The following is a 20,793-nucleotide window of genomic DNA, read 5'->3' on the forward strand; positions in this document are numbered from 1 at the left end:
GAACCAACTCCGTCTGGGAGCAAAGGATTAGTGGAAGTTCGTGACGGTGAACTTCACTCTTGCGGAGATTTCAGCCGTGACTTAGGAGAGATTTACTTCTATGTTCAGAGACGAGTATGTTCCCCCGGTGGAGAGGGAACGGTTGGTTCAGGAGTTCTTGACCCTCAAGCAGGGTAATGATTCGATTACTGTGATCACTCAGAAGTTTCATGACAGGGCGATGTTTTGCCCTGAGCAGGTGTCCACTGAGCAGGCTCGGATGAGCCGATATTTAGGTGTACTGAGGAGGGATATTCGGGAGTTCGTATCGAACTTGTCATACCAGACCTTTGCTAAGCTCCAGGAAAATGCCAGGAAGAGAGAGAGAGAGATCGAGTTGGACACTCAGGCCAGGGAGGAGGCCGAGTCTCAGCGGGTGGATCGACGACCGGCTCAGTCCCAGTCGGCAGCCAAGCGGACCAAGTCCGCCGATTCGAAGACGGGAGGACAGAAGGGCCGCACTTGCGGAAAGTGCGGCAAGGGTCATGAGTGGGCATGTCGATCACGTGCTTGCTACAAGTGTGGCAAGGAGGGGCACATTGCTAGGGATTTCCCCAAGGGATTTATGGTTTGCTTTCATTGCAACCAGACCGACCATCGGAAGGCCGAGTGCCCTCAGCTTCACCAGGGATCTGCGCCTACTGCTAGGGTTACCGAGACTCGGTCGGTGAAAGCCGAGGCTCCGAAGGCTCGTAGGAGAGCTTTTCAGTTGACTGCGGAGGAGGTCCACGCAACGCCCGATGTCGTAGCTGGTATGTATTCTTTCGTGTATTTACTTTTATGCTGAGATATTGTGCTTATATTATGATATGCGTAGGTACTTTTCTTGTGAATTTTGTACCTGCCTTGGTATTATTTGACTCGGGTGCGAGTCGGTCTTTTGTATCTTTGGCTTTTAGCCAGCACATTGGTATTGATCGGGAGGTGATGAGTCGACTCCTGCGGGTTTCTATAGCGGATGAGAAAGCGGTATACGCCACTGATGTGATTCGAGGATGTGTGATCGAGATTTTTGGTGTCAACTTCCCAATAGACTTGATTCCTATAGCGATGGGGGATGTCTGCATCATCGTGGGCATGGACTGGTTGAGTAAGTTTGGGGCAGTCATTGATTGCGAGAGACAGTTGGTGACTATACGAGACCCTAGTGGGGGAGTGCTTACTGTGTATGGTGAGGGGACCCGGTGTGAGTCAGCATTTTGTTCGGCTGCTAGGGCGAGACAGAGTTTGCAGCAGGGCTGCAGTGGATTCATAGCCTATGTGATGGACACTCGAGTGGCCGCGGGGAGGCCAATTTCGGTTGACGAGGTACCATTTGTATGCGAGTTTTCGGATGTGTTTCCCGAAGAATTACCAGGTGTGCCTCCGGAAAGACAAGTGGAGTTCCGTATCGATCTGGTTCCGGGAGCGGCGCCCATCGCCAAGGCGCCTTATCGCCTCTCTCCACCAGAAATGCAGGAGTTATCCTCGCAGGTTCAGGAGCTATTAGGAAAGGGGTTTATTCGACCGAGTAGCTCACCTTGGGGAGCGCCGATTCTCTTTGTCAAGAAAAAGGATGGTTCACACCGGATGTGTATCGATTACCAGGAGTTGAACAAGTTGACGGTTAAAAACCGGTATCCGTTACCTAGGATCGATGATCTGTTCTGCGTTCATGGATCTCATGAACAGGGTGTGCAGGTCGATGCTGGATCGTTCGGTGATCATATTCATTGACGATATTTTGGTATATTCGAGGTCTAGGGAGCAGCATGAGGATCATTTGAGGGAAATTCTTGGAGTATTGACATCGGAGAGGTTGTATGCCAAATTCTCCAAGTGTGATTTCTGGTTACGAGAGGTCCAGTTCCTAGGGAACCTTGTTAACCAGAAAGGGATATTGGTCGATCCGGCCAAGATCGAGGCGGTGATGAGATGGGAAGTGTCGAGATTGCCCACTGAGATCAGGAACTTTCTGGGATTGGCCGGCTATTATCGAAGGTTTATCAAGGATTTCTCCAAGATCGTCGTGCCACTTACTAAGATGACCCGGAAGGGTGTTGCATTTTCATGGGGACCGGAGCAGCAGTCCTCATCGAGACCCTTCGTCAAAAATTGTGCGAGGCCCCGGTGCTTGCACTCCCGGAAGGGATGGAGGATTTTGTGGTATACTGTGATGCATCTATATCTGGATTAGGGGCGGTGCTTATGCAGAGGGGACACGTTATAGCGTATGCTTTGAGGCAGCTGAAGCCTCATGAGTCCGAGATATCCCACCCACGACCTGGAATTGGGGGCTGTGGTGTTTGCCCTCAAGATCTGGTAACACTATCTTTATGGGGTTCGGTGTACCATATACACGGACCACAAGAGTCTGAAGTACTTGATGGATCAGCTAAATCTGAATATGTGACAGAGGAGATGGTTGGATGTGGTGAAGGATTATGATTGTGAGATCTTGTACCATCCGGGCAAGGATAATGTAGTGGCCGATGCGTTGAGCCGTAGGGCGGAAAGCGCCCCGATCCGAGACATTTGTATGAGGTTGACGATGATGACCCCAATTTTGGACACCATCCGAGGAGCTCAGGCTGAGGCTGCGAGACCAAAAAACCAGAAGAGGGAGCGGGTTGTCGGTCAGGTATCGGAATTCGTTACGGATGGTCGGGGACTTATGACTTTTTAGAGTCGGATTTGGGTACCGTTTGTGGGCGGTACGTGTACTATTTTGATGGAGGAAGCGCATCGATCGAAATTCTCGATTCATCCTGGGGCTACTAAGATGTATTTGGACCTACAGAAGGAGTATTGGTGGCCCTGTATGAAGAGGGATGTTGCATGGTTCGTCGAGAGGTGCCTGACTTGTCGTCAGGTTAAGGACGAGCACCAGCGTCTGCACGGTAAATTGTAGCTGCTGGAGATTCCCGAATGGAAGTGGGAACAGATTACCATGGATTTTATCACCAAATTGCCAAGGACTGCGAGGGGGGTCGATGCAATTTGGGTGATTGTGGATAGATTGACGAAGAGCGCTCATTTTCTGGCCATCAGTGAGAGCTCTTCTGCGGAGAAGTTGGCAGAGTTATATGTCAGGGAGGTGGTATCGCGGCATGGGGTTCCGATGTTGATCGTTTCAGATCGGGATGTACGATTTACTTCCAGGTTTTGGAAGAACTTTCATGAGGAATTGGGTACGAGGCTGCATTTCAGTACCGCATACCACCCATAGACGGACGGACAGAGTGAGCGGACAATTCAGACGCTTGAGGATATGCTCCGAGCATGTGTTTTGGATTTTGGAGGGAGTTGGGACACCTATTTACCCTTAGTAGAGTTTTCGTACAACAACAACCATCATTCGAGCATTGGTATGCCACCCTTTGAGCTGTTGTATGGGAGGAGGTGTCGCACCCCCATCTGCTGGGGAGAGGTGGGGCAACGGGTGATGGGTAGCATGATTGTACTTTAGACGACTGAGCAGATACAGCAGGTCAGGCAGATATTGTTGACCGCGCAGAGTCGCCAGAAGAGTTATGCGGACAGGCGTCGGTCGGAGCTCGAGTTTCAGGTTGGTGACCTTGTGCTCCTAAAGGTCTCTCCCTGGAAAGGAGTGATACGATTCAGGAAGAGGGGCAAATTGGGACCCCGATATATTGGACCTTTCTGGGTAATTGCTAGGGTAGGCAGGGTAGCCTACCGGTTAGATCTACCTGCTGAGTTGTGACAGATCCACAACACCTTTCATGTCTCACAGTTGAGGAAATGTATTGCCGACGAGTCGACAGTGGTACCATTAGATGATATTCAGGTGGATGCAGGCCTGAACTATGTTGAGAGACCAGTGGCGATCAGGGATCGAAAGGTTAAGGTTTTGAGGAACAAGGAAGTACCCTTGGTACAAGTGCAGTGGCAACATCGGAAGGGGTCCGAGCTGACATGGAAGTCCGAGACTGAGATGCGGGATCAGTATCCGGAATTGTTTTCAGTGTGAGACTTCGGGGACGAAGTCTGGTTCTAGTGGGGGAGAATTGTAACAGCCCGAAATCCAGGTACCCTTCTATTTAGCCCCTCATCTTTCTTTTGTTGCCATTTAGGGTTTGCACGTTAGGCGAGTACGCTGGGCATACAAGGAGTACGATGCGTGTACTCGCGCGCTTCATTTGGACGCGTTCACCCTTGGGTATGCTAGGCGTAACCAGTCCAGACCTAAAAACCCTAATTATTTCGGAGGGCTATAAAAGGAATGTGTGGCTCGACTTCTCTGCCACCATCCCTCAGAAAGAAACCCTAAAGAGAGTGTGCATTCGTTCTTAGGCCATCTGTGAGTATTCTAAGCTTGGTGGTGCCATTTCAAGGTAGCAAAGGAGAAGAAGAGCTCACTGGGAAGGCTAGAAGTGGTGTTCAAGTGTGGATCTGAGCTTTGCAAAGGTTGAAGCTTCATTATAAGGTAAAAAGTTCGGATCTTGACATATAGTTCTTGTAATATGCTTTAAGTACCATTTTCTAGGGTTTTAGTCCCAAAGGTGGAGACTTTTTGAGCAAATGGTCTCCATAAGCTTAGATCCATCATATTCCTGGTCTATTTGAGTTGTAGACTCATAAAAATGTAATCTTGGACGTGAATGTTGCACCATGCATGAGATCTAGATCCTTGGGTTGGAATAGAATGATGTTAAGGAGTGTAGGAGCCTTTACAACCATGCCAAGGCTTAAAGGTTTCGACTTTATGGGTAAAGATGCATAAATAAAGCCAGATCTAGAAGTTGGAGTAATGGCTTAACCGATTAAGACCAAAAATGATGTATGCTAAAGTCTGATGGTTACGTTGGGCGTAACTCCCAGTATGCTACCTGATGGTTACGCTGGGCATAACTCCCAGTACGCGCAGCGTACTGGGTGGAAACCCCGATCCATGGGTTGGCGAAGTACACCCCGCGTACAGCAAGCAGTACGCCCCGCGTACTCAAAAGGTTGACTTTTGTTGACTTTTAGGGTTTTGGTCAACATGAAGACTTTGAGTCAAGGAAGGGTAAAATGGTCTTTTACCCTCGGAGGAATGATGATAAGGGGTAAAGTCTAGTTGTGGAAGTCTTTAATAATGAAAATGATATTTATTATGTTTAGGCGAGGTAGAGTCGTCGTTGGGATTTGGAGATAGCAAGTATACGAGATTCTAGACTTTCTACGAGGTGAGTTTTCTCACTACACTGTACCAGGAAGGGTTTTTATTGTGTGACCGGAAGGTCGGATATGTTATGAGTTATATGCATTGTATATGATAAGTTAATCGTTTATATGTGTTATGTGTGATATGCTTGATATGGGCCGGAAGTCATTATGTTATGGGCCGGAAGGCGTATATGTTATGGGCTGGAAGGCGTTGTGATGTGGACCGTAAGGTTGACGCATGTAGGACCGGAAGGTTTACCGAGTCGGGACGGAAGTCCCCTGAGACACATGGATCGGAAGGTCAGGGCCTGGAAAGGCGTATGTGCGTAAGTAGTATTTTGGGGAACTCACTAAGCATTTATGCTTACAGATGTTGTGTTATGTGTTTCAGGTACTAGCGAGGACCGTAGGAAGGCGCCAGCGTGATTGTACACACTGTTGGAGGAACTGTTTTTATGATCATGGGATGTATTTTGTTATGATAACATTGTTCACATTTGAATTTGGAATATTAAATGATGTTTTTGACGTTTGCAAAAATGAAAATTTTGTTTTAAAATTTACGTTGTTACACCGGAGATATAAAGAACGCCGAAATCCGAGTTATAACGAAGAAGTTATCACCTGTCGAAGTTTCGCGATGAAACCGGCACGACACCGGGAAGCGTAAAAAGTGAATTTACGATAAAAGTGTTTTTTAGCTTTAACAATCTAAACAAAAGTCATAGTATCCGTTAAGCCGAGAATTTTGATAAAAACAACGTCCAAATCTGACTTCGTATGAGGAAGTTATGATTTTTCTAAGTTTTAGTTTAGCAGTAGACAACTAAATACTCGAATTTAAGATCGAGCGATATTTAGCCGACACAACCTAAACGAGAATTGAAGGTCTCATCAATAGTAGTACAACGGTAAAAAGACTGACAAAAACGGACGTCGGATGAAGAAGTTATAATTTTTTAACGGATTTTCCTGTCCCAGTCTTTTAAAAATAATAATATTAAAATTAAATTCAAAATTAGCAGACGAAATCTAAATGAAAGTTCTAGAATATATTCCCGCCTACGCGTGCATATAAAGAACGTCAAAAACGGAGCTCGTATGCGAAAGTTATGAATTTTAGAAGTTTTGAGTGCAATTTTCGAAAAATTCGCCTGAATAGGAGCCGGCCACGTCACCCTTCTCGCGAAATTGCCTCGTGGCCGAAGCTGCTGTGTCAGCGAGTCGTGGCCAAGTCCGGATCCGATGCGTGTTCACCACCTGTCTCGGTCTCGCATGGCTGGCTTCCGTGTCTCGCCCTCGTTGCTGCCACGCGCTTCGCCCCCTTTGCTGCCACGTCTCCCCTCCCTGTCCGAGCCTCGCAGCCACTACGTGGAGTCTTCTCACCCGGTCAGCCCTCGGTCTCGCACCCTATAAATAGGGGGGTTGCGAGATCTCCCGGGTACTTTCGGAAAATTGTCATTTTTCACCCCTAAACTTATATTTTGACTATTTTGACTTCCCCCGAAGCCCCGATATCATTTTTAAAGCTCGGAATACATCCCGAAGTACCCGAAGACCCGGAAAATTTTATCTTTTCGGTTTTGAAGCTCCAACCCTCGCAGAGCCCGATTTCTCAATAAAACTCCCGGTTTTATCAGAAACGATCATTTTAGGGAACAAATTGCTGCCCAATTATCATCAAATCAAGTGAGTGTATAGTAACTTTCATCTTACACATAGATATGAAGTATTTTCTATAAAATACGTGCTACGTGTAATTATATTGATTACTTATTTGAGATGACTGTTGAATACAATGTTTTATACAAATATGTTGGGTAAAACATGGATAGACGAAATAGTTGATGTGTGTTAAAATGATGAGAGGCCTCGATGTTGTTGTTGTTCCAGTCATCTAGTGGAGTATGGATGACGACCACAGACTCTTCTAGACAGTCTAGTGGAACGCTAGCAGGCTCGCAACCTGTAGGTGTTTGTGGGCTTGATGTTCACCGGTGTACTCCATCCCCCTCATGGTTGCCTTATGGACATATATGGCTGAGGAATCCCCTTAGTAGTAAAGTCCATCCCAATGATAAAATCCTTAGACTAGGTCCCTTGTATAGGTATTTAGGGACGTAACGTGAGGATAACGGGAATGGGTAATCAGGATTATTGTTGGTTTGATAAAATTGATAAACTTATTGTTGATAGATGAAATTAATAAATTTATTATTATTTATGGGTTGAAAACCATATATGCTCACCAGGCTCCCAAGCCTGACCCACTCAGCTTTCTGTTTTACAGGTAGTGGACCCAGAGCATAAATTGGATGATGATGAGGGATTTTTGGATTATAGGCCAGTAGTTGTAAATAACTGTTTTAAGGCTTATAATGTATTGTTTATGCTTTTGATCTGTATCAAATATGACATCCGGAGTCTTTTTAATGAAATACATTTCTACGGAAATGCTTTGATAAATCTTTATCATATTTTTATTTTGGGAACAAATTCCGCAACACTTTTATGTAAACTATTACTCTAATTTTCAAACAAGCATAAACAAAATCGGTCTTTTCTGGCCGTGAAATTGGGGATGTCACATCTAACCCTCAACTTTTCCATACTAGCAGTTTTAGTCCCTTAAAACAAATATCTTTGCATCACAAGGTTTTTAAGTTGACAATTTCAATCCTTCTCTAGAAAATAATTTCAAGTCCCTCAAATATAAAGTTCTTATAATTATAATAATTTATTTAGGTTATTTAGTTATCCATTTCATTCTTAAAATAAAATAATGGAGCTAACTAATTAAAATACAAAAATATTAACATTTAAAAAAGAGGATGTTACATCATCACAAAACTATAATCGACAAATAAAATTCGATTACATTTCTTAAAATAACAAAAAATAGAAGGAATCAAAGAATTATAGAACTGGACATACTGTATGAGAAGGGGTTCCAACTTTAAGAAATGTCATGTTTATAGAGATGACATCGCCTACTGTCTTTAGGCCAACCTTCACCAAATTAAATTGAGATTCTCTAAACCTCCTCTCACCCTCGATAATCTTAAGCAAATTCTCCATAACCATGTTATCATATAACTTAGCGTCATTCTTAGGGGCTCCAATGACTTTTATCACCAACCATATCAAACACCTCTTTATGTAAAACAACCTGTAATACTCATCTGGTGATGCCAATCCTTTGTCCAACACAATACCAATGTTCATCTCATAAAAACTATTGAATTTTCAAAAACCTTGACCCTGTAATGTCCACTGATTTCTCATTGGGAACAAACAAGATGTAACTTGTCCTAACAAACTCAAAATTAATCTTTGATATTTTGAATGGTTTGCATGCACTACAAACCAACCAATTTCATATCATGTGGTCCTCTAGTAAAGATACTTCCATCTTCAGGCTCGATAGCGTTATCAAGGTTGGATTCGATAAGGATGACATCCTTATGGGAGTTGAGGAGAATGGAAATGATGTCTCATTTTTTTAGGCCATTAAATAAGGATTAAGGGTTTGTTTTGGGCAAACCCTATGGTACGAGATTCGAGTGATAGAGATTTATATTAAAAAAAATGAATGTTGTGGCATGATGGTATTTGGGTGGTAGGTGTGTTGTATTGATTTGAAGACATTTTTGGAATCTTTAGACAATTAACTTTTTAGCGATAATGAATGTGGTAGTAGGGTGATAGGTGTGTTGTATTGATTTGAAGATATTTGTGGAAACTTGAGAAATTTTGTAACACTCCATTTCTGGTATGTGATTTAATTAAGTTTTTCATTTCTTGAGGGGTACTCGATGAGTCTGTAGGACGACTCATCGAGTAGAAGATGGGTTGATCATGTGAGTTAAGCTGGCAACACACTTATCTGCCCCAACCTCGCCTCCATCACTCTCAGAGCATCTCTTACCGAACCCTAGCCCCCTTTTTGAGTGTGTGAGTGATTGTTGCTTTGTGAAGGAATTTTTGGAGCAAGTAGAAGAAGGAGAAGATTGAAGAGTTCAAGGAAGAGGAAGTAGATCCAAAGCACACTCAGTTGTGGTCATCTTTTTTGGTAATAAAGCCTCCATCCTGTTTATTGATCTAGAAGATCTTGTTTGTCCACAAATTGTTGCTTTTAAACTCAAAAACCCCAAATCCTTTATGATTAAGCCTTATGTTTGGGTCATACTTCAGATCTGGACCCTTATTGCATTCTAGTAGTGTAAAGTTTCAGCTATGGCCGTGATTGAGGTCCCTCTTGAGCTTAGAACCCCATTAAGAGCTTAGTTTTGACATTTTAAGCCTTTAAAGCCATGCATGCATGTAAAGTCTGCAACTTTACGTGATAAGCCTGCCCTAGAAGCTTGGATCTGTGACTTGGAGCCGCTGCATGGATCAAATCAAGTATGTATGGAAAAGGGACTGAATGGACTCAGTGAGTCACAAGCTTGACTCGACGAGTCATATGAAGATAGCCATGGACTCGACGAGTTGGATGAGCAACTCGGCGAGTCTGATGAAGATTGCCTTAAACTCGACGAGTTGTTCTACAACTCGGCGATTCAGATGAGTTTTTCCCGAGAAAGTAGTGTTTGAGTGAAATGGCTTCGTTCCTTCGTAGTTACACGTAAAGTCAGCAACTTTACATGTTTAGATGGTCCCAAGGGCTCAGATCTACGAGTTAGAGGCCTTGGAATGGATTAGAGTTCGATTGTATGGAATCTGCGATAGGACTCGGCGAGTTGTTCTTCGGACTCGACGAGTCGAGTTGCGAGTCCCCGTTTTCCCTTAGAGTTGTAAGTTCAGAGTGAATCAGTGAGTAGGAAAGTGGCTCAGTGAATTAAAGTCAGAGTTAGTAAAGGAGGGACTCGGCGAGTCTGCGCCCTGACTCGGCGAGTCCGGTAAACTGGAAGTTGACTTTGACCAGGGGTAAAATAGTCATTTTACCCTGACGGCATTTACAAGTAACTGATCTAGTGTTTTTAGGATGTGTAGTCGGTCAGCTCCGGAGCAGCAATCATCCACTTTTAGAGTTATCATCTCAGCAGCCAGCACTACGAGGTGATTTTTCCTTCCAGTAGGAATGGGTCTACGGCCACAATGTCGGCTTGCCTAGTTAGCAGTAGTTCCGGACTTTGGTCCGATGCAGTAGTTCAGTGTGCTTGATATCTTTATGATTCAAGCATATCCTTATTTTATGTGTTACAGACTTCGGTTTGATGCAATATGCAGTATATGTGTTTACGCTAGTTGATATGTTTATGCTATGCTATGTCATGCTCAGACAGTTTCCGGACTTCGTTCTGATGCAGGGGACAAGGTCCTAGTCAGTTTTGGATTTCAATCCAATACAGTTAGTTCCGGACTTCGGTCTGATGCAGGGGACAAGGTCCCAGTCAGTTCCGGACTTCGGTCCGATGCAGTTTCCGGACTTCGGTTCGATGCAGAGAGCAAGGCTCTGGTTAGTTCTGGACTTCGGTCCAATGCAGTGGGCAAGGCACAATATGTGTTTATTTGTTATTGTATGGTATGTGGTATTCTAGGGTGAACTCACTAAGCTTTTTGCTTACAGTTTCGGTTTTGGTTTAAGGTACTTCCGCAAGCAAAGGGAAGAGCTCAAGATGATGGCATTGCACACACCACAGCTTCAGCTTTTGTCCTGGGAGTTTATTTTAGATACTATGTTATGTTGTTACAGTTCTTTTGTTATGACACATCTATTATAACTTTTTGGGATTTATGACGTACGATTTTATGATATATTATAAATCGTTGATAACCTTAGTATTATTTAAACAAAAAATTTTGGATCGTATTTTGGGTCGTTACAAGTTGGTATCAGAGCCTTGGTTTGAGGGGTTCAGGCACACTTATGGGTATGACTGAACTCAAACTAAGTAAATAGTAAAATATTTTTGAAAGAAAAATGTTTTCAAAAGAATTTTTGAAAAAGAGACTTACAAAAGAGAAGAATTTTGAAAACGAGAAAAAGGTGTGGTGCATGCGATCAGCCAAACTCAAGTAAGTACTCCCAGATTACCCATACAAGTTTACATTATGATTATCTGTTTCAGTTACAGTATAACATCATGCTAGGATAGGACTAAGGATCTAGGGAGATGCCTTATGTGCCTGCTATATGTGTTTCAATGTTATGAGAATTGCATGTTAGTATTAAGTAGATAGTAGTAGGATAAGCTGATTAGGTTATGCATGATATTGTGAGCTTAGCATTGTATGCTAGTACAATTTCTTGTGACGAGAATAGAGTTCCTTGCTTAGTTCCTGTGTCCGAATGCTGCTTGCTTTGTGCTTTGTAGGACTCCAAGTGATAGGAGTTAGCCATTAGGTGAATATGTCATATCACATGTGATCAGGGTTGAATAATCTCAGAGTGTTGGATTTGGCCCTACTGCGCAACTCTTGTTTGAGTCCAACTGTTGTAGGAATGAGCCTTTTACTCGAAGGATTATCTGAGCCTCGTCCCATGTGGTGGTATTCAAGTGATGACTAATTGGAATTAAAAGTAGGCTTTCCGCATCTGAGGAGTGGTTTTTGATTGAGTCAGAGAATTTCCTAGGGCAAGCCTAGGATGAGAGTAGCAGAGATCATTAGCAGTAGTAGTGGTTTGGTGGAGTCGAGGCAGTTCTTGAGGAAGGTACGGATAGATGTGGAAGGTAGTAGGGGCCCATACTACTGGAAGTAGAGGATCCGTACTTGAATCAAGGAAGGCTGAGATGAGACCGAAAACATGTAGTAGTAATGATCCCTCGAGATATATCAATGTTTCTGACGTTTATCGTAGTGTGTTTTCAGAATGGTGGTTTTACGCCCTAGACCAGTAGGTGAGAGTTCAAGTGCCGGTGAGGGATCAGGATCAGGCTTGGGGGCCAAGCAGTTGGATGAGCAGACTAGGGAGTTTTTCACTTCAGAGGTTACCAACATCATACTTGAGCAGACTCCGGTGATCTTTGGTTCGATCAAGGAGGGTATCGTGGAGTTGATGGATGAAAAGTTGAGTACGTTCCGTGCTGAGATGGCGGCCATGATGGGGTCGCAAACGCTCACCTTCAGAGAGTTCCGGGCTTGTGGAGCTCCAGACTATCATGGGGCGCGGGAACCCATAGCGAGTACCAGGTGGTTGGCAGATGTTTCCAACGCATTCCGCACGAGCAGATGTCCCGAGGGGGGCAAGGTCAAACTAGCGTCCTACCTTTTGAAGGACAGGGCACGTGATTGGTGGGACGAAGTTGGGCATGTCATCGGGGATGACGCAACACTTGATACCATGACCTGGGCTGATTTTACTACCAGGTTCAGAGCTGAGTTTGCACCGGTTATTAAGGTCAGTTAGCTAGAGAGTTATAGGATCTTACGCAGACCACAGAGACAGTGGTGGAGATTACTGCCAAGTTCAGGGAAAGGGCCCTTCTTGTTCCTTAGTACGCAACTGATGAGGAAATGAAGAAGGCCCATTATCATGAGATGTTGCAAAGTGATATTCTCCAGTTTGTGAGCTGATCCAGCTGCAAGACACTGGATGATATGATTGTGAGGGATCGAGAGAGAGATTGATCTTGAGATGGAGAAGAAGAGGAAGCCGGAGGCGGCTTCGGTTACAGGGGGTTCGGGCAAGAAGCCCAAGGTTTTAGATCATAGGTCCAGGGGTCAGTAGAGCCACAATCGGTATGGCAAATGTGGGAGATTGCACGATGGGGCGTGCAAGGCAGGGAGTTCCGGCTGCTACAAGTGCGGTCGGACTGGGCATATGAGCAGAGATTGTACAGCTTCTACCATCACCACCGCAACATCAGATCTGATTTGCTTCCATTGCAATCAGAGGGGACATAAAAAGTCCTAGTTCCAGAGCTTAGCTTCTGCAGGGAAGGTGTTGACACCTGCCCCTGCTACATTGAGGATTACGGATGGTCGTCAGGGACGAGTCGAGGCGCCAGTGGCAAAGAGTAGAGCTTTTCAGATGATAGCAGAGGAGGCACGAACGACTCCAAATGTGGTGTTGTGTATGTATTTTCCTTTTATCTCTGCATTTATTATTGATTGTTTCTAATGATATATGTTTGCGTATAGGGTCGTTCGTAGTGAACGACATTTCAACTACAATGTTATTTGATTCAGGGGCTACCCGATCATTTGTCTCTCTTGCGCTTAGCAAGAGATTTAGTAGAGCTCCAGGAAACCTGGATTGTCCACTTGAGGTGGAGATAGCAGATGATAGGACCGTCAGGGTCGCGAGAGTGCATAAGGCATGCTCGCTGCAGTTATTCGATGAGTAGATTTTAGTAGACCTGGTCCCTATTCCTTTGAGAGGGAACAAGGTCATAGTAAGAATGGATTGGCTGAGCCCCAATGGGGCGGTGATTGATTGTGAGTTGCAGCTAGTGAAGGTTCGCACTCCCAGCGGGGGAGAGTTAGTGATTCAGGGCGAGAGGCCACAGTGCAGACTGATTCTTTGTTCAGCAGCGAGAGCAAGGCGCTACTTCTAGCAGGGTTGCGCAGGGTTCATCGCCTACGTCTTGGATGCATGGGAGAAGGGAAAGGCGACAGTTGACAATGTACCGGTAGTGTGAGACTACCCAGACGTATTCCCAGAGGATCTGCCTGAGATACCTCTGGAGAGACAGGTTGAGTTTAGGATTGACCTAGTTCCTGGGGCGGCTCCGATAGCTAAGGCACCATATCGGTTAGCTCCTCCAGAGATGCAGGAGTTGTCTACACAACTACAGGAGCTATTAGACAAGGGTTTCATCAGACCGAGTAGTTCACCATGGGGAGCCCCGATCCTGTTTGTGAAGAAGAAGGATGGATCGCACCGTATGTGCATAGATTACCGGGAATTGAACAAGGTAACGGTGAAAAACCGTTACCCACTCCCGAGGATAGATAACTTGTTCGATCAGCTTCAGGGAGCATCTTGGTTTTCCAAGATTGATCTGTGCTCCGGGTATCATCAGATGCGCATTAGGTATGAGGATGTGCAGAAGACAGCTTTTTAGGACCCGCTATGGTCATTGTGAGTTTGTGGTGATGCCATTTAGGCTCACCAATGCCCCAACCGCGTTCATGGACCTCATGAACCACGTATGCAGGCCAATGCTATATTGGTATGTGATAGTATTCATTGATGACATCCTGGTTTACTCCAAGACACATGAGCAACACGAGGAACACTTGAGAGAAGTGTTGGAGACGCTGAGAAGGGAGAGACTGTTTGCGAAGTTCTCCAAGTGCGAGTTTTGGTTGTGCGAGGTGCAGTTCCTTGGGCACCTCGTCAACCAGAAGGCTATTCTAGTGGATCCGGTAAAGATTGAGGCTGTGATGCAGTGGGAAGTCCCGAGGTCTCCATTAGAGATTCGGAGCTTCCTAGGTTTGGTAGGGTACTATAGGAGATTCATTTAGGATTTCTCCAAGATAGCAGTACCACTCACCCAACTGACCAAGAAGTCGGTTGTGTTTTGTTGAGTGCCTGAGCAGCAGGCGGCGTTTGAGACCCTTCAGCAGCGATTGTGCGAGGCACCAATTCTTACCCTGCCAAAGGGAGTGGATGATTTTGTAGTATATTGTGATGCCTCGATCACAGGCATGGGAGCAGTGTTGATGCAGCGGGGGCATGTGATAGCTTACGCCTCTAGACAGTTAAAGCCTCATGAGGCTAACTATCTGACGCACGATTTGGAGTTGGGGGCAGGTGTGTTCGCCTTCAAGATTTGGAGACACTACCTCTATGGGGTCCATTGTACCATCTACACGGATCACAAGAGTCTGAGATACCTCATGGACCAGCCGAACCTTAACATGAGGCAGCATCGGTGGTTAGATGTGGTGAAGGATTACGATTGTGAGATCCTTTATCACCCGGGGAAGGCCAACGTAGTGGTCGATGCCTTGAGCCGCAAGACATAAGCGACCTCGATCAGGGATGTCTGCTTGAGGATGACAGTGATTACTCCGCTGTTGGAGCGGATCAGGGAGGCACAGGTTAAGGGCCTCAAGGAGGAGAGGCAGAAGTGTGAGAGGATCGTGGGCCGAGTAGCCTCTTTTGATTTTGACAGTCGAGGATTGTTGACCCTTCATGGGAGAGTTTGGGTACTGTACTGGGGCGAAGTACGGTAGGTGTTGATGGACGAGGCCCATAAGTCTCGATTTTCCATCCACCCAGGGGTGACGAAGATGTACAGGGATCTTCGACCCGACTATTGGTGGACCTGCATGAAGCGGGATGTCGCCTGGTATGTGGAGAGATGCCTAACCTATAGGAAGGTCAAGGCAGAGCACCAGAGACCCCACGACAAGATGCATCCGTTAGACATTCCCGTATGGAAATGGGAGGACGTTACCATGGACTTTATCACTAAGCTTCCTAGGACCGCGCGGGGAGTGGATTCGATTTGGTTCATAGTGGATCGGCTGACGAAGAGCGCACACTTTATACTGATCCAGGAGAGCATATCGGCTGAGAAGCGAGCCGACATCTATGTGCATGAGGTAGTAGCACAACACGGAGTGCCTATTTCAGTAGTGTCAAACCGAGATGTCCGTTTTACCTCCAGATTTTGGAAGCGGTTTCATGACGAGATGGGGACTCGTCTTCATTTTAGCATCGCTTTCCACCCTCATACGGATGGGCAGAACAAGAGGATGATTTAGACTCTCAAGAACATGCTCCGGGCATGTGTTTTAGACTTCGGTGGTAGTTGGGATACGTATCTTCCACTAGCGGAATTTTCGTATAACAACAGTTACCACTCTAGCATTGAACGTCCTCCTTTCGAGATACTATACGGAAGGAAGTACAGGACCCCGATTTGTTGGGGCGAGGTCAGTCAGCAAGTCATCGGGAGCACCAAGGTGGTGCTTAAGACCACAAAGCCGATTCAGCAGGTTCGTAGTAGACTGCAGACTACACAGAGTAGGTAGAAGAGTTACGCCGACAAGAGGCGTTCGGACCTAGAGTTTCAGGTGGGCGATATGGTCCTCCTGAAGGTATCACCCTGGAAGGGTGTTATTAGGTTTTGGAAGAGGGGCAATCTGGGCCCCAGGTTCACTGGTCCTTTTAGGGTTATGGCCCGGGTGGGTTGGGTGGCTTATCGGTTGGATCTTCCGGCAGAGCTTAGCCAGATCCACAACACTTTCCATGTGTTATCAGTTGAGAAAGTGTTTAGTGGACGAGGCGACAGTTATACCCTTGGAGGACATTCAGGTTAATAACAGCCTGAATTATATTGAGAGACCAGTTGCAATCCTAGATCAAAATACAAAGACCTTGAAGAACAAGGTGGTTCAGTTGGTGAAGGTGCAGTGGCAGCACCGAAGGGGTTCAGAGTGGACGTGGGAGTCCGAGGGGGAGATGAGTGAGCATTATCCAGAGTCATTTTCAGATTCAGCCGCAGCAGCAGACTTCGAGGGCGAAGTCTAAGATAAGTGGGGGATAGTAGTAACGCTCCGTTTCTGGTATGTGATTTAATTAAGTTTTTCATTTCTTGAGGGGTACTCGACGAGTCTGTAGCCCGAATCATCGAGTAGAAGACGGGTTGGTCATGTGAGTTAAGCTAGCAACTCAGCGAGTCCATACGCTGGACTCAGCGAGTCCGCCTGTCTGGGTGAAGCCCTAATTTAAGGGTTTGCACCCTATTTAAACATACTTAAACGCCCTAACCTCGACTCTATCACTCTCAGATCATCTCTTACCAAACCCTAGCCCCCTTTTTGAGTGTGTGAGTGATTGTTGCTTTGTGAAGGAATTTTTGGAGCAAGTAGAAGAAGGAGAAGATTAAAGAGTTCAAAGAAGAGGAAGTAGATCCAAAGCACACTCAGTTGTGGTCATCTTTTCTGGTAATAAAGCCTCCATCGTGTTTATTGATCTATAAGATCTTTTTTGTCCACAAATTGTTGCTTTTAAACTCAAAAACCCCAAATCCTTTATGATTAAGCCTTATGTTTGGGTCATACTTCAGATCTGGACCCTCATTGCATTCTAGTAGTGTAAAGTTTCAGCTATGGCCATGATTGAGGTCCCTCTTGAGCTTAGAACCCCATTAAGAGCTTAGTTTTGACATTTTAAGCCTTTAAAGTCATGCATGCATGTAAAGTTTGCAACTTTACGTGATAAGCATGCCCTAGAAGCTTGGATCTGTGACTTGGAGTCATTGCATGGCTCAAATCAAGTCTGTATGGAAAAGGGACTGAATGGACTCGGTGAGTCACACGCTTGACTCGATGAGTCATATGAAGATAGCCATGGACTCAACGAGTTGGATGAGCAACTCGGCGAGTCTGATGAAGATTGCCTTAAACTCGACGAGTTGTTCTACAACTTGGCGATTCAGATGAGTTTTTCCCGAGAAAGTAGTGTTTGAGTGAAATGGCTTCATTCCTTCGTAGTTACACGTAAAGTAAACAACTTTACATGTTTAGATGGTCCCAAGGGCTCAGATCTACGAGTTAGAGGCCCTGGAATAGATTAGAGTTCGATTGTATGGAATATGCGATAGGACTCGGCGAGTTGTTCTTTGGACTCAACGAGTCGATTCGCGAGTCCCCGTTTTCCCTTCGAGTTGTGAGTTTAGAATGAATCAGTGAGTGGGAAAGGGGCTCGGTGAATTAAAGTCAGAGTTAGTAAAGGAGGGACTCGGCGAGTCTGCGCCCTGACTCGGCGAGTCCGGTCAACTGGAAGTTGACTTTGATCATGGAGTTGACTTTAACCAGGGGTAAAATAGTCATTTTACCCTGAGGGCATTTACAAGTAACTGATCTAGTGTTTTTGGGATGTGTAGTCGGTCAGCTCCGGAGCAACAATCAGCCACTTTTAGAGTTAGCATCTCAGCAGCCAGCACTACGAGGTGAGTTTTCCTTCCAGTAGGAACGGGTCTACGGCCACAATGCCGACCTGCCTAGTTAGCAGTAGTTTCGGACTTTGGTTCGATGTAGTAGTTCAGTGTGCTTGATGTCTTTGTGATTCAAGCATGTCCTTGTTTTATGTGTTACAAACTTCGGTTCGATGCAATATGCAATATATGTGTTTACACTAGTTGATATGTTTATGTTATGCTATGTTATGCTCAGATAGTTTCCGGACTTCGGTCTGATGCATGGGACAAGGTCCCAATCAGTTCCGAATTTCAATCCGATGCAGTTAGTTCCGGACTTCGATCCGATGCAGGGGATAAGGTCCCATTCAGTTCCGGACTTCGGTCCGATGCAGAGGGCAAAACCCTGGTTATTTTCGGAGTTCGGTCCGATGCAGTTTCTGGACTTCGGTCCGATGCAGTGGGCAAGGCCCAATATGTGTTTATATGTTATCGTATGGTATGTGGTAGTCTGGGGTGAGCTCACTAAGCTTTGTGCTTACAATTTCGGTTTTGGTTTCAGGTACTTCCGCAAGCAAAGGGAAGAGCTCGGGACGATGGCATTGCACACACCACAGCTTCAACTTTTGTCCTGGGAGTTTATTTTAGATACTATGTTATGTTGTTACAGTTCTTTTGTTATGGCACATCTATTATAACTTTGTGGGATTTATGATGTACGATTTTATGATATATTATAAATCGTTGATAACCTTAGTATTATTTAAACAAATAATTTTGGATCGTATTTTGGGTCGTTACACAATTGACTTTTCAATGATGGTGAATGTGGTCAGTAACAGAAGGGAACACAAAGGTGAAGTATAAAAGATAAGGGAGTCCATCGAAGCTTATCACCATCTTCATGTATGGTGATCATTTGGTATTAGACTTAATGGTGATGATTTGAACTTAAATGACAAAATGTTGATTTTTTGTAACTCGAATGGTCATTAAGTCAAAAGTCTTGAAGGTAATGGGCAAAACCAAGAATAAAAGGTCATACAAGAAAATGAGAGCAATAATGAAAGTTCAACGACTTAATTGTCCTCATTTAAAATTAAATAATGACATTTTTATTGCTTCAATCTTCCATTTAAGCCAAAATTCCCTTTTTAAACCTAAAAATCTAATGATACGAATGTTGCAAATGTTTGTTTGTTACCACATGCTAGGAGTGTTCGTTTGGATAAATTCGAGTTGATCCAATCTAATGACTCCAAATTGATTTTAGTTTTCAAAATATGGATTTAAATAAACAAAACTAAATTCTAATTTGATCCAATTCAACCAAATTACAATTGAGTTGGATTGGTTTTTTTAAAAAAGCAAGATATTTTAATAAATATGTAACTTAAGTATTAACTCACTTCAAAAAAAAAAAAAAAAAAAAAAAAACTAAAGAAAATTATTTAAATAGTTATGAATTGAAATTTATAAACAAAAAGAATATATCATTGTTAGTATTTTATAGACAATTTTTTTTTTATATAAAAGGTTTATATTAAGTTATTATAATAAATGAAACTTTCTAAACTCTTAAAAAATTATTTTATAAATTTTGTAAATTATATTAAAATATATATTAAATTAAAAATAAATAATATAAATAAATAAATAACTGTTAGAGTGCGTTTGGTTGGTAGGAAATGATTGAAATTTGAAGGAAAATGATTTTAATTCCCTCGAATTCTTGTGTTTGGTTCAACTTAAGGAAGGAAAGAAAATCCTAAATGAGGAAAACATTCCTTCATACATTGGAAACTACATTCCTTCAACAAATTGATGGAAATAAATCTATACCATCTAGGAAAGTGAAATTTTACAATTATACCCCTTTTATTTTAACAAAACCCTTCTAAAAACAAAAACCCTATCACAACGTCTTCCTCAAAATCGGACTCAACCTCATCACAGCCAACATCACAATGTGCTCGTCTTCTTCATTTTTTCATCAAAATCGAATTGCAGGCTTCATCAAACGCAACTCGTTCTCCATCTCTTCGCCAGGTATGTGTATCGATACAACTCCTAATCGTGATTTCTCTCGCTGTCACTCTCTGGCGCGCTCTCTCTCCCCCTCGTAATCTTGATTCTACCCATTGTTTGTTGTATTGAAAAGCTGATTATAGGAAAATCGATTATCTATTTTTATTCAGTGAAGAGCAATTTTTTGAAACATGTATCCAATTGTTTTTTGTTTTCTGTTGTTTTACACCGAACTTCTCTTTTCGATTTCCAGAAAATCGATTTTAGTGAAAATCAAGTTTGTTCCTTTTTAGTTTTATCACTAATATCGTAGACAATAGAATATGATCTGTTTTTTTGTTGATTCAAATGTTTTCTGTTGATTCAAATGTGAAAATCAAATTAAATTTGAGAATCAAATTGTTCATCTTTTTTTTTTCTTTTAACTTCAGCAACTGTTAAAATTAAATGGTGTTGTGTACACTCTGAATTATGATCTGAATTTGTATGCACAGGAAAATATCCCTCCCTAGTTTAACAACATATAATCGTAGACAAAGACAAAATTCATTGATTTTGAAATGGTGGAACGTGGTTTTGCACATTGTTGTACTCCTCTTGTTAATGATGTTTATTTTGATGTTGCTTGGTATTTTGGATTTGTAAGTTTTTGGTATCTTCGATAGGGATGTATCGAAATATTGATATGCTTTTTGGTAACGTTATTATGATATAAAGTGGAATGACTTTAACTTATGATGTTTATTAACATGAT

This window comes from Lactuca saligna, chromosome 4 (genome assembly GCF_052625555.1).
Source record: "Lactuca saligna cultivar CGN05327 chromosome 4, ASM5262555v1, whole genome shotgun sequence".
Lineage (NCBI taxonomy): Eukaryota > Viridiplantae > Streptophyta > Magnoliopsida > Asterales > Asteraceae > Lactuca > Lactuca saligna.